The 10176-nt window shown below is 44.3% G+C and overlaps 1 long non-coding RNA gene across 1 annotated transcript; it reads right to left on the bottom strand.

Moving 5' to 3' along the window:
• Window positions 1–2084: 2084 nt before the first annotated feature.
• LOC114012012 (uncharacterized) lies at window positions 2085–9874 on the bottom strand. Its single transcript, XR_008748261.1, has 3 exons — window positions 9726–9874; window positions 9404–9461; window positions 2085–7250 (listed from the first exon to the last, which is right to left on the bottom strand). It is a non-coding gene; the product is annotated as an uncharacterized LOC114012012 (long non-coding RNA).
• Window positions 9875–10176: the final 302 nt, after the last annotated feature.

Genomic DNA, 10176 nt, shown 5'->3' with positions numbered 1-10176 from the left:
TATCCTCTTACTACTAAGCAACAGTATGTCCTTAAAGTTTTACTTTTACTGTACACAGGTAGCAGACACAAGCAACTGGATCAGCATACAGCAGCAGTTACTAATTACTATACAGTTACTAAAATTACTATAGAGAATAGCAAGTTTGCAATTACGACTTGCACTCCAGCCAGTGGTGTGCTTCTCTGTGGTGTGAAGGAAGATAGCAAAGGTGCTTTAGCCCTCTGAAAAGTACCTCTCCTAACACCAGCCAGTGCTGCGTCTGCTCTGGTGTCCCACATCCTCCCTCCCAAATGCCAACTCAGCATTTCACCTATGCATCAACCTTTTTTTTTCTAAATCAACAGTCTAAAGCATTTGACTAAAATTCCCTTCAGATTTCACTTCCCACTCTTCTGACATCAGCCTTTCAGTATCTCTCCGGCCATCACAGAGTCCACCCAGAGAGGAAGACTGAACAAATGCAGAAGCAGACAATGAACTTTCCCAGAATTTCTTCATCTGTTGCAAATAAGCCAGCCAGCAAAATGCAATGGGAAAGGACAAACTCTTTGCTGTGTTTTTAATTTGCTACACACCTCCAAGACGTGAGTTAAACCTACAAATGGTTATACTGTATACCTGAACCAAATGCATGACTGAGGTTACAAACACATTTTATTGTTTACATGTGGCCAGTGTATAACCTAAAGCACCTGACCATTTATTTCCCCAAGCCAGTTATATCAATACATCAGAAGGCGCTGGGTATTTTGCAGTTGGGTTTCTGCTGGGGTTTTTTGTTGGGTTTATTTTTGGGTTTGGTTGTTGTGTTTTTTCAGAACTATGTTGCAATATAGTTTTTAGCACGGAAATTTATCAAAAGTATTTACAGATGGTTGAAAGTTCAAAGGGGCAAGATAGGAATTCAGATTAACTGGAAATCTAAACAAATGTAAAGGAAAATGAGGATCGGATTCCAAAACCCTTCTAGTCTACATTGCAAGCCTAACAAATGCTCTTGATTTGTGTTGGTTCTTAAAGAAGTGTAAATTCCATGATAAATTGATGTAGCTCCTGGGATGAATAAAATCAATAATGCAATAACATTGAGTTAATGCCAAGCTGACATTGATTGAGAATGAGTACATAGAATTTGAGGTCTCCTTCCATGCACAAGGAGATATTAGTAAATGAGAGCCAGATTGCCAATTAAAACTTGTTATTTTAGTGTAGTTGGATAAAATAATGTGTGATGAAGAGAGCAGGCTGAGAGTAAAGCTATTCAGGTGGAAACTGAGTGTTCAGGGAGTCTATGATTCCTGACTGGGAGCATGTGAAGAAGTCAATGATGCCCTCAGAAGGCTTGCAGAACCTGATTGTTTATGATGCCTTTTCCCATAGTTATTTCCATACAGGCAAAGCTAGTGGGGATCATTTCAAAGCAAAAGACCTTCACTCCAAGGAATGGGGTCCCAGTTCACAAATTAGTCTTTGCAGTTTGTCTCAGATTTAGATATATATTATTCCATTTCCTTAGCATATGGTGAAACTGGTTGATGAATGGACCTGTTCCATTCCATTGAAGACCCATTCCCTGGGCATGTTTAGCGTCCTTGCTGCTTATAGTCTACCCTTGCTAGGGGCAGAGGGTTAACACTGAGCGAGCTCTAGTCTTGTCTGGATACCTTGCTGAGAGCAACCAAGGGCCAACAGGAGGATTTTTTTTTTTGTTGCTAGTATACTGGCTTGCACTTCAAATCCTGAGCAAGATTTGGATAACTAGGAGTTACAAGAAAACAAACCAAAAACACAAAAGAAAATGAGTGTGTGCAACAGAATGAGCAAATGAAACCTTGTTTCTTATGTATTTTTATCTGTCCCTCTTTCCCCTTCCCCAATGGGATCCTCTGATATCTGGCAATACTCTTCTCAGCAGAAGTGATATTTGAATTGTTCAGTCTCCCAGTTTTATGGAAATGTAACATAATTTTGACATTGCTGGGGCCTCTACACTTAGCTGGAGTTTGGCATCAGCGCAGAAGTCACTGGGAGGGATGAAGAGGCAGATGCACATATAGAGAGCATGAACTGTTTAAAAAAAATGTTTCCTTTATTATGATAAATGAAGTGGATTTGTTTTGAAGCAGGGAAGGGGAAATATCTGCAGAAACTCAGGGTGCTGCCAGGTCTCAGCAATTACCTTTCAGAGCAGACATGGGGAGAGTGCCGGAGTAGCGCAGCTTGCCCACAGGTATGCAGAAGGCCATCAAAGAGCCAGACCTTGGGTTTCTCACTTCCAGCCCTCAGCCTTGAGAAAATGCAAACAAAAGTCTCTCTTTTCCTATAGCTGTGGGACAGATGACTCCTCTGATGAAATATTTAGACACTTGTTCAGACAGATCACAACCTCACCCACCATCTAAAGAAAATCTCTCCGGGGCAAAGACCCCATCACTACTGTGATGATTCCTTTGTGCCCAGGGTTTGTGGCAGCCTCGGACTCTCCACGAGGGCTGTGCTGGGATATGCGCTGTACTCACCACTGGTGATGAATAATTACTTGACCAGTTACCAAACTCTTCAGACTGATTCCTACGCATGTGCACCCCCCCGCCCCCGGATGTATTGGACTGGAGGATTTCACAGTATGACCACCTGCTCTTGCTTCCATTTGATCCCATGCAAGTTTGGTTACCAGCTTCAGTGGAAAGGGGAGATGAACCCCACTACATGCTCCCCCAGGTACTGTTGTCTTCTAATGGCAATTCACTGTTGTGTGTAACTATAGAGCCTGATAAGTAATGAGGGAGGGAAGATGTCAGACATGAATATCCTTGAAATAAGCTTTTCTAATGATACCACGTTGGGATCAAGAGAAGCACATTATCCTCAAGTCTGTGTGAATGAACTGGGACTATCTGGCAGCTCTGTAACTCATTCAGCATTTTTTCCTCCAAGTAAAATACCAAACTCATTCATTATAGTTGGTTTCAGGACTCCTGGGAGCCACCCTGAAAGCTCTCCATCTTCAGCACAGGCAGCTAATCTGTACAAATAATTTCAAACGGTTTAAGAAACATATTGACCCCCTAGGTAAAACAACCAAAGGTTAAAGGGACATCTTGGTGTGTATCTGTAGAGAATATAAATTGAGCTTTTTATTCCTTCTCTGGAGCCTGTGCAAGGTTCAAATTCAGTTTATAAGCTTATCACCAAAATTCATTTTATAGGGTACCTTAAACATAGACGCCCACTCAGTCTGATCAAAGCTTTTCCAGCATGAAGCAGCTGAGCTACAATTGGTTCCCTTGTTCAGTCAGCCAAGTCAATGTTCTTAATCAGTGTAAAAATATTAGAAGTCAATGGTGGTTTTTAATAAAACAGGTTTGATCAGCTTCCAAAGAAGTGGCAGAGGTCTATGGAAAGAACCATTCCTGCCTGCTCCTACAAAATGCATGTGAGCCCTGTAAAGTGCTGGGCTCGAGAGGACCCTGTGGCTTGCTAATGACTGACCTTGTTATCCTGGGAGGAGGGCACACCCCCTCACCCCTCACTCTATTCCACCTCCAGCCTGAACTCTTTGAGATCCCTACTCCTGAAAACTCATTTGTCTCAGCTCCTTCCACCGGATAATAATCAAGCCCTTGGGCTTTGCCAGAGATCAAAGTATGATTGCCCCAGTTGTCTCAAAATCTATTGCTTCTTCAGATCCTGTTGTTGCTTATTCAGATGAAGTGGCCTTATGCTGATAGGAAAATCCACAGCAGCTGTGGATTAGAGACAGGGCAATGTTTAGGAAGTGATGTATGCAGTGCAGCACCCGTCTGTCTTTCTGGGTGCTTGCTCAGTTGCTTAAGAGAGTGGATGTATGCCCAAGAGCATGGACACGGCTGTCCCCAAAAGCCACTTGTAGGTAGCAGTCCTACAAGTCTTTTGCAAACACAGGCCCATAGATGACAGCCTCTTCTCATGCCACATACGCCCAGACATGCCCCACAGATCAGCACATCTGGCTGGAAGTTAAGGTCCTCTTTTGAACTTACTGAATATAAAGTTGATTCTTCCAGTGGTAGAGAAGGAGGCTGCCTGAAGCCCACAGACCTGTAAAAGTTCAAACACAGAGAAAAGCCATGTCCTGGGCTGTCTGGTCCAGGACACTGATCACCCCGAGTCCACCAGGAAATCAGTTATACTGCTCGAGGCTTCAGTGTGATTTGTGGTTGTCAAACAGCTGGATCCCTCCACATTACAAAATGGAAGAATCAGGACAACATGTCTTGCAATCAGGTCCCTGATGGGCTCCCAACCTTCCTGATGTTTCTGTGCTAGAAATGATGTTGTTCCAAAAGTCTTCAAGCCCCAACTGACAGAAACCATCTTGCTACCCAAGGAATACCTCAGTTATGTGCCTCTACATGGCTGAAATAGAGATGATCAAGAAACATTAATGGCAGTAAGAGTAAGGCTGTTATGACATAAAGTTATTCTCTTGAATAGTTCTAGACTTTCAGCATTTAGGGCCAGAAAACTAATGTGAATCGAATTCTGATCCATGCAATTAAGTTACAGCAAGAAGACAGCAGGGCCATCTTAGATCCATGTGCTGGGAAAAATAAAAATATCCAACTAATGGGGATGCACTTCTGCATTCATGACATCCTCTCCTCCCTCCAAAAGGCTGTCAACGGAAGTGGGCAATAAGACCAATGTAACTGAGATTGTTTGAGGAAGATAGCTTATGGCAAGACCTATTCACACATGCAAGTCGTCAACAAACATTTAAACTGGGAAAACTAACCAAATTTGGCAGGAGGAGCCTTTTTTGCCCTTGGAACTATGCTTGAAACTAAGCATCACTTGCAGTCATCAGCCTTTTTGGGTACATCACTACCCTAAGGAGTTTAATCAGTGAAGCCACAATCACTCTTTAGGATAATTTGGGCAGGTTCTTCTCTCCCCAGGGAGCCACTGGGAGGCAGGAGTGATGTGTCCACGTGCTGGTTGGTGCAGGGAGCAGAAGTGATAGGAAGGAACCTCCAACCAGGAGGCTGGAGTAGAGAGGAAGAAGGTATTTAACAGAAAAATTTCTTTTCCATTTATTTATGTTTTGATGGCTTATGCCTCTGCAGAGATTTTATAATTTTAAAGAACTTCAAATAAAAGACAGGAAAAGTAGCCGACCCATCCTACCAGTTTGTTACACATGATACCAATTCAGGCAACTAGAACAACTCCCACAAAGTCTGAAAGACTGAGCCCTACTCCATTCACAAAATAAAAGCAGGAGGAAGAGAGCAGCTGAAGTTGTCAATGATTCCACACTTTTGAAAATAGGAGCAGTTCCTTGGGTTCCTAAAGACAGGCTTATGATGAAATTTTTACACCCACTTGTTAAAATTTTTATCTGATGCCCTAGCAATATCCTGTGAGTAACCCCTAGCTTCAGGAACTACGTGGATCATGTAGTTTTGTCCTGATGTCATTATCGCTTTCATAAATAGAACACAGTCTGGTTTTTTTCCAAATCTACAGCACACCGGTGGACTTGAGGAGATGCCCATGGAAACACACAAATCTCAAGAACCCCTCCCCAGGCTGCTGGCTACCTGCTGATAATCCATCTTCTCTCCAACCATGTCACACAATGTCTGTAAATCTACAGAAGTCTGCACACTAAGTGCTGCAGCCACTGCTTTCTTAGGCAAAGTATTCAATCTAAAGGTAAAGGTAAGCAAATTACTAGTTAAACAAATAGAAAGGAAGCACTATTACCCCTCATTTTCCTCTTCCTAAGTGCTCATCAAGCTTATCATTCTCCTTGTGCATCCTCCTTTCTTACCACCACACAGTGACAGGCAACTCAGATTTTCCTCCTGCAAGCCTGATCGCCTTACACGTATCACCGATCTTACAACCCTGACCAGGTGCGATGACCCACCTTGGCACCCACACAGACCATTTCCATCTGCCCAGCTTCTTCCTCTTTGCTAACAGAAGCATGTTTGTGCTCAGCTGCCATGCTATTGAATCACTGGCAGATACAGGACAGGAGTTGAGTCACAAGATTTCTAGGAATAGTACATCTTTCTTGGGCTGCTGAACTGTCTCTCTGAAATGCTTGTGAATTAGGGATTTGAAGAACCCATTCGTTATTGTATTCATCAAGCAAGATGTATCCTGATTCTGGGTAATGAGATCTCCTCATTCAAATTCCTAAAAGTGAAAAATAAGTGTCTTGTTCTTGCAGTTCTTCATAATATAATCAGTTATGTATCTGTGCATGTAAAATACTGTTCACTTGCATTTTTCACCTGTAGTATGCACTGACAGAAAATGATAATACAGAGGAGCTGCTGCATTGTCATTACAGAACGCAGCTGACAGCCTGGGTTTGGTTCACGTAAAGCCTGCCAACAAGACTTAGAGATGATCATTTTTGATGCACTGTTAACTCCTAGTCACGATATTTATTGTGCTGTATGTGAGATAATGACAGGTTTGATCCTGTACCTTTGATAACAATACAAGGTTTGTCATATATTTCAGAAGGAACGGGATAAGGAGGGTATCATTTATTCTTCATTTTCATTTCAGCTAAGTGAAAGGAATCATGCAGGACATCAACCAGAATAGTTCAGCGTAAAGCCTTCATCCTTCCCACCTCATGCTGGTCACTAGCTGTTGACATGGTTAACTAGTGACCTAGATATCAGTGGGATGATGAGAAATGTTCATGTTGAGTGATTCTATCTTTGTTTTACTACACCATTTCTTGCATGTCCTCTAGCAGCCAGCATTCATCATTGTCTGAAGCAGGATACCAGACTTAATCACTTGGCCTAGCACAGCAACTTCCATCTTCCTATAAATAAGTAGGGTGCATTTCTTCTTCTGCCTCCCAGACTGAATGCAGCATCTGTCTGAACACTCACCAGACTGCTCCTTCCTTGCAGCCTCCACAAATCTAAGTCCACGCTTCCCATACTTGCAGCATAGTGCCACAGTCTGCCTCTTGCTCGGTGACCCCAGGCAGCCAGCAGACCTACCTGGCTGGCCTTCAGCTGCAAAGTGAGTGGATTTGGGAAGGCAGAGTGGCAGAAAGGCAAAAAGGAGTCAAGGAGGTGTAGGAGTTGTCTCACCCACCACAGGCACAGCTGCAGGATTGCTGCCCATCCGTGCTCTGTCATCCAAGGGGCTGAGTGCGGTGTCCCTCCCATTCTGCATGAAGGAGTTCTCTAATGCATCACAGCCAAAGAAACTTTGGGTGCCTGCATTTAACATGAACAAAGAGTGACAGTGTCACTTCTGATTGCAGGCTGAGAAATTTGAACACAGCAGCTTTCACGCAAGCCCAAATAATTACGCAAGGAGTGAGGGTCACAAGGCCTCTGGTGAAAAAAGGAAAAGGAGGCATAGTCTGATAAGATAAGGCTCAGATCCCAAGAAGATGATCAGGTTATGTTTACGTAGCTAGGAAGTTAGTGTGAAATGTGATTCAGATGTTTTTATGAGCCAGATCTGTATAACTACACACTGGAAAAAGCTGCCAGATTTCTATGCAGTTCCATTGTGCTTTAGGGAATTGTCACACCCCTGATGTTGTGCAGAAGAGGAAGAAGGTGACTTCTCCCCCGGGGGAAGCCTAGCTTGTCATGCAACAGCACCCGTATTTTCCCAACCAAAGGCTGCACCAGCCACTTTGCCAGGAATGGGAGAGCCACACCCCATCTGCAGAAAATGGAGGAGATTGCAACAAACAGCCCTTGAAAAAATGTGCAGCTCATAATGGCTGCAGGCCACAGCAGGCCATTTTCTATCCTTCAATTACTGATCTTCTAAATGACTCACCAGTGAGCATTGCATCAAGAGACCTGCAATCTGCAAGGGCCATATCTAAGTATTCATTGACAGGACTGGTAGCACCACTTTTCTGAAGATTGCCCAACTTCTCTTTATAAGGTCCCATTTTCAGTTTGCTTACAGCTCTTCCAACCCTTTATCAGTTCCAGCTCACGTTTCAAGCTTAATGCCTGCCTACAGCTCACTGCCTGTTTGTTAGGTTTGTGGGTTTTCTTTGATTGAATTCGGGGCAGATATCTTGCTTTCTGATTAACCAGTTCAGCTGTGTCCAAGAGAGGTTTGTCAAAACAGCAACAAAGTTGTGGCTTTCTCCCTATAATTGCTCCCTGTGGCAGAGAACTGAAATTTGTCAGGCTGATGATCCTCAGGTCATGAATCTGCCGTGAAAGCCCATGCCAAAAGGACTCCTGGTGGCAATCAGATTGCAAACGAGCAGCTCGTCGTGTTTCAGCCCACACAGTAGGTGAATCTGGTCCTTCCTTACAGCAGTTACTCCCAGCTGCACCAACAGCATGGAAGCACTGTCATCTGCCTACAACTCAGAAAGCCCAGCAGCTAGGCTGGCCAAAAAAAGCCTTATGAGAGAAAGCCTGAGGAATCTCAGCCAAGCACTGGCGCAGAAGAGAAGTGCTTGGTCGCTTGGGGTTTCATGCAGGGACGGAGCAGGCTGGCCAGTCCCAGCCCCTCTAAACTGATCCCTGTTACTGCATGGCACCTACTGCCTATGTGTGCAGCACTACAACACCATCATGAGCAGCATGTGACCATCTCAGGAAGGGAGTGCTAAACTGAAGAGGGCACAGGCACTACGTGTGGTGAGCAGGCTTGCAGGCAAGAACCTACCCCGTCACTGTGCAGTTTGTAGTCACCAAGTGATCCACACATTCCCTGTGAGGGTGAAATCTGCCTAGACCAAAACCAAGTAAATGACCTATGAGTCTGTTGTTGCTATCACCCTCTGTCATCAGTTTTCTTTTAGTCCAAAGAAATTAATAAAAACTAATTCAGAAGACGCTCTAACTAATTTCTGGAGGTTAATATGTTCCGTATGCTCTGGGTAAATGTGTGAGAATGATAGGCATGTGGCTGCTTCTCGGACCTGGGAGATTGTTATATTGATAAGCCACCATCAATCAATCAATTAGCATTGATTAATTAGAGGGGAGGTGAAGGACAGCAAAGATACTGTAATCCTGTTTTCTGAACAAGGATCTGAGCATGTAAACTCCAAGCATTCCTAAGCCATGGGCCCTGGAATATAAGGTGTCTGGAGCAGGATCAGAGACTGTGTGGTGGGAGTAGCGTCCTAGGTGAAGAGGAGTTGTATCCTGGAGGAAGAAGAAAGGCTTTCTGCGGAGAGACCAGGCAACTCTGTGAAGGCAGCAGTAATAAAAGGGTATGGATGGCAGAAGTTTGAAAGCTAAAGCTGGAGAAGGGCAGGGAATAAAGCAAGGGAGATTTATTTGGAGGGAGGACCACTGAAAGCCTGTCCACTTCCCACTCTTCCCCTTTAAGGACTGAAATAGGACTAGAGAAGCTAGGACTAGGTCTTCTTACCTACCTCCCAGGCCAGTCCCATCGGCTCCAAGGCGTATCAGAGGTCCCTTGCCACAGCCAGGCTGAAATAGGGAAAAAGCAGATACCAGTTTCATGAGTCCCCTGTTGGGGTACAGGCTGGTTCCCACAACTGCCTAAGGTTGTGATGGGATGTAGCTCAGTCCGGTACTTGCAGCACCAGAGGGCACCAGACAGCAAGGAGCAGGTGTCAACCAGGTCCTTGGAGCTACAGAGCTAAGGGGGTAGGAGCAGGGGGCTGAACTGCAAAAGTAGGTAGGAAGAGCTATATAACATGAAAGTCAGGGTGGCAATGTCAACAGACATACCTATTTTCTTAATTTGCTCTTTGTAACCAACTTGGAATAAAACTCAAGATACATGGCTTCTGGGGTTTCTCTCTTTGCCCTGTCAAATCAAGAAAATGAGGCTACAATGTAAATTTAACCTACCTTCTCTACTACTTCTACCTTCCCTGACCTGGACCTGCCCATACCCAAACGTTTGCATATCCCAAACATGGCTTTGCAAAATGTCAAAGAAAAGGGAACTACCAGAGCTACTTTGCAAGTGTGGTGAAACTTGTGCTGTTAGTCTGTATGGCCAGCACTCATTTACAGCCCTAGAAGCAAGAAGACACAGGGTAAACCTTTCAGCCCTCACACTGCCCCTTGCAGCCCACCCAGCCTACTGCCAGAGATACCATCTGTACTCCCCTGGTGTCTGTCACCGAAGCCATTGGTCTCAGTTGTTTTTCTGCCTTCTGTTAACAATCCTGGT

This window comes from Falco peregrinus, chromosome 7, assembly GCF_023634155.1.
Source record: "Falco peregrinus isolate bFalPer1 chromosome 7, bFalPer1.pri, whole genome shotgun sequence".
NCBI classification, from domain to species: Eukaryota; Metazoa; Chordata; class Aves; order Falconiformes; family Falconidae; genus Falco; species Falco peregrinus.
The sequence above is the reverse complement of the archived record's forward strand: the minus strand, read 5'-3'. Positions and strand labels throughout refer to the sequence as shown.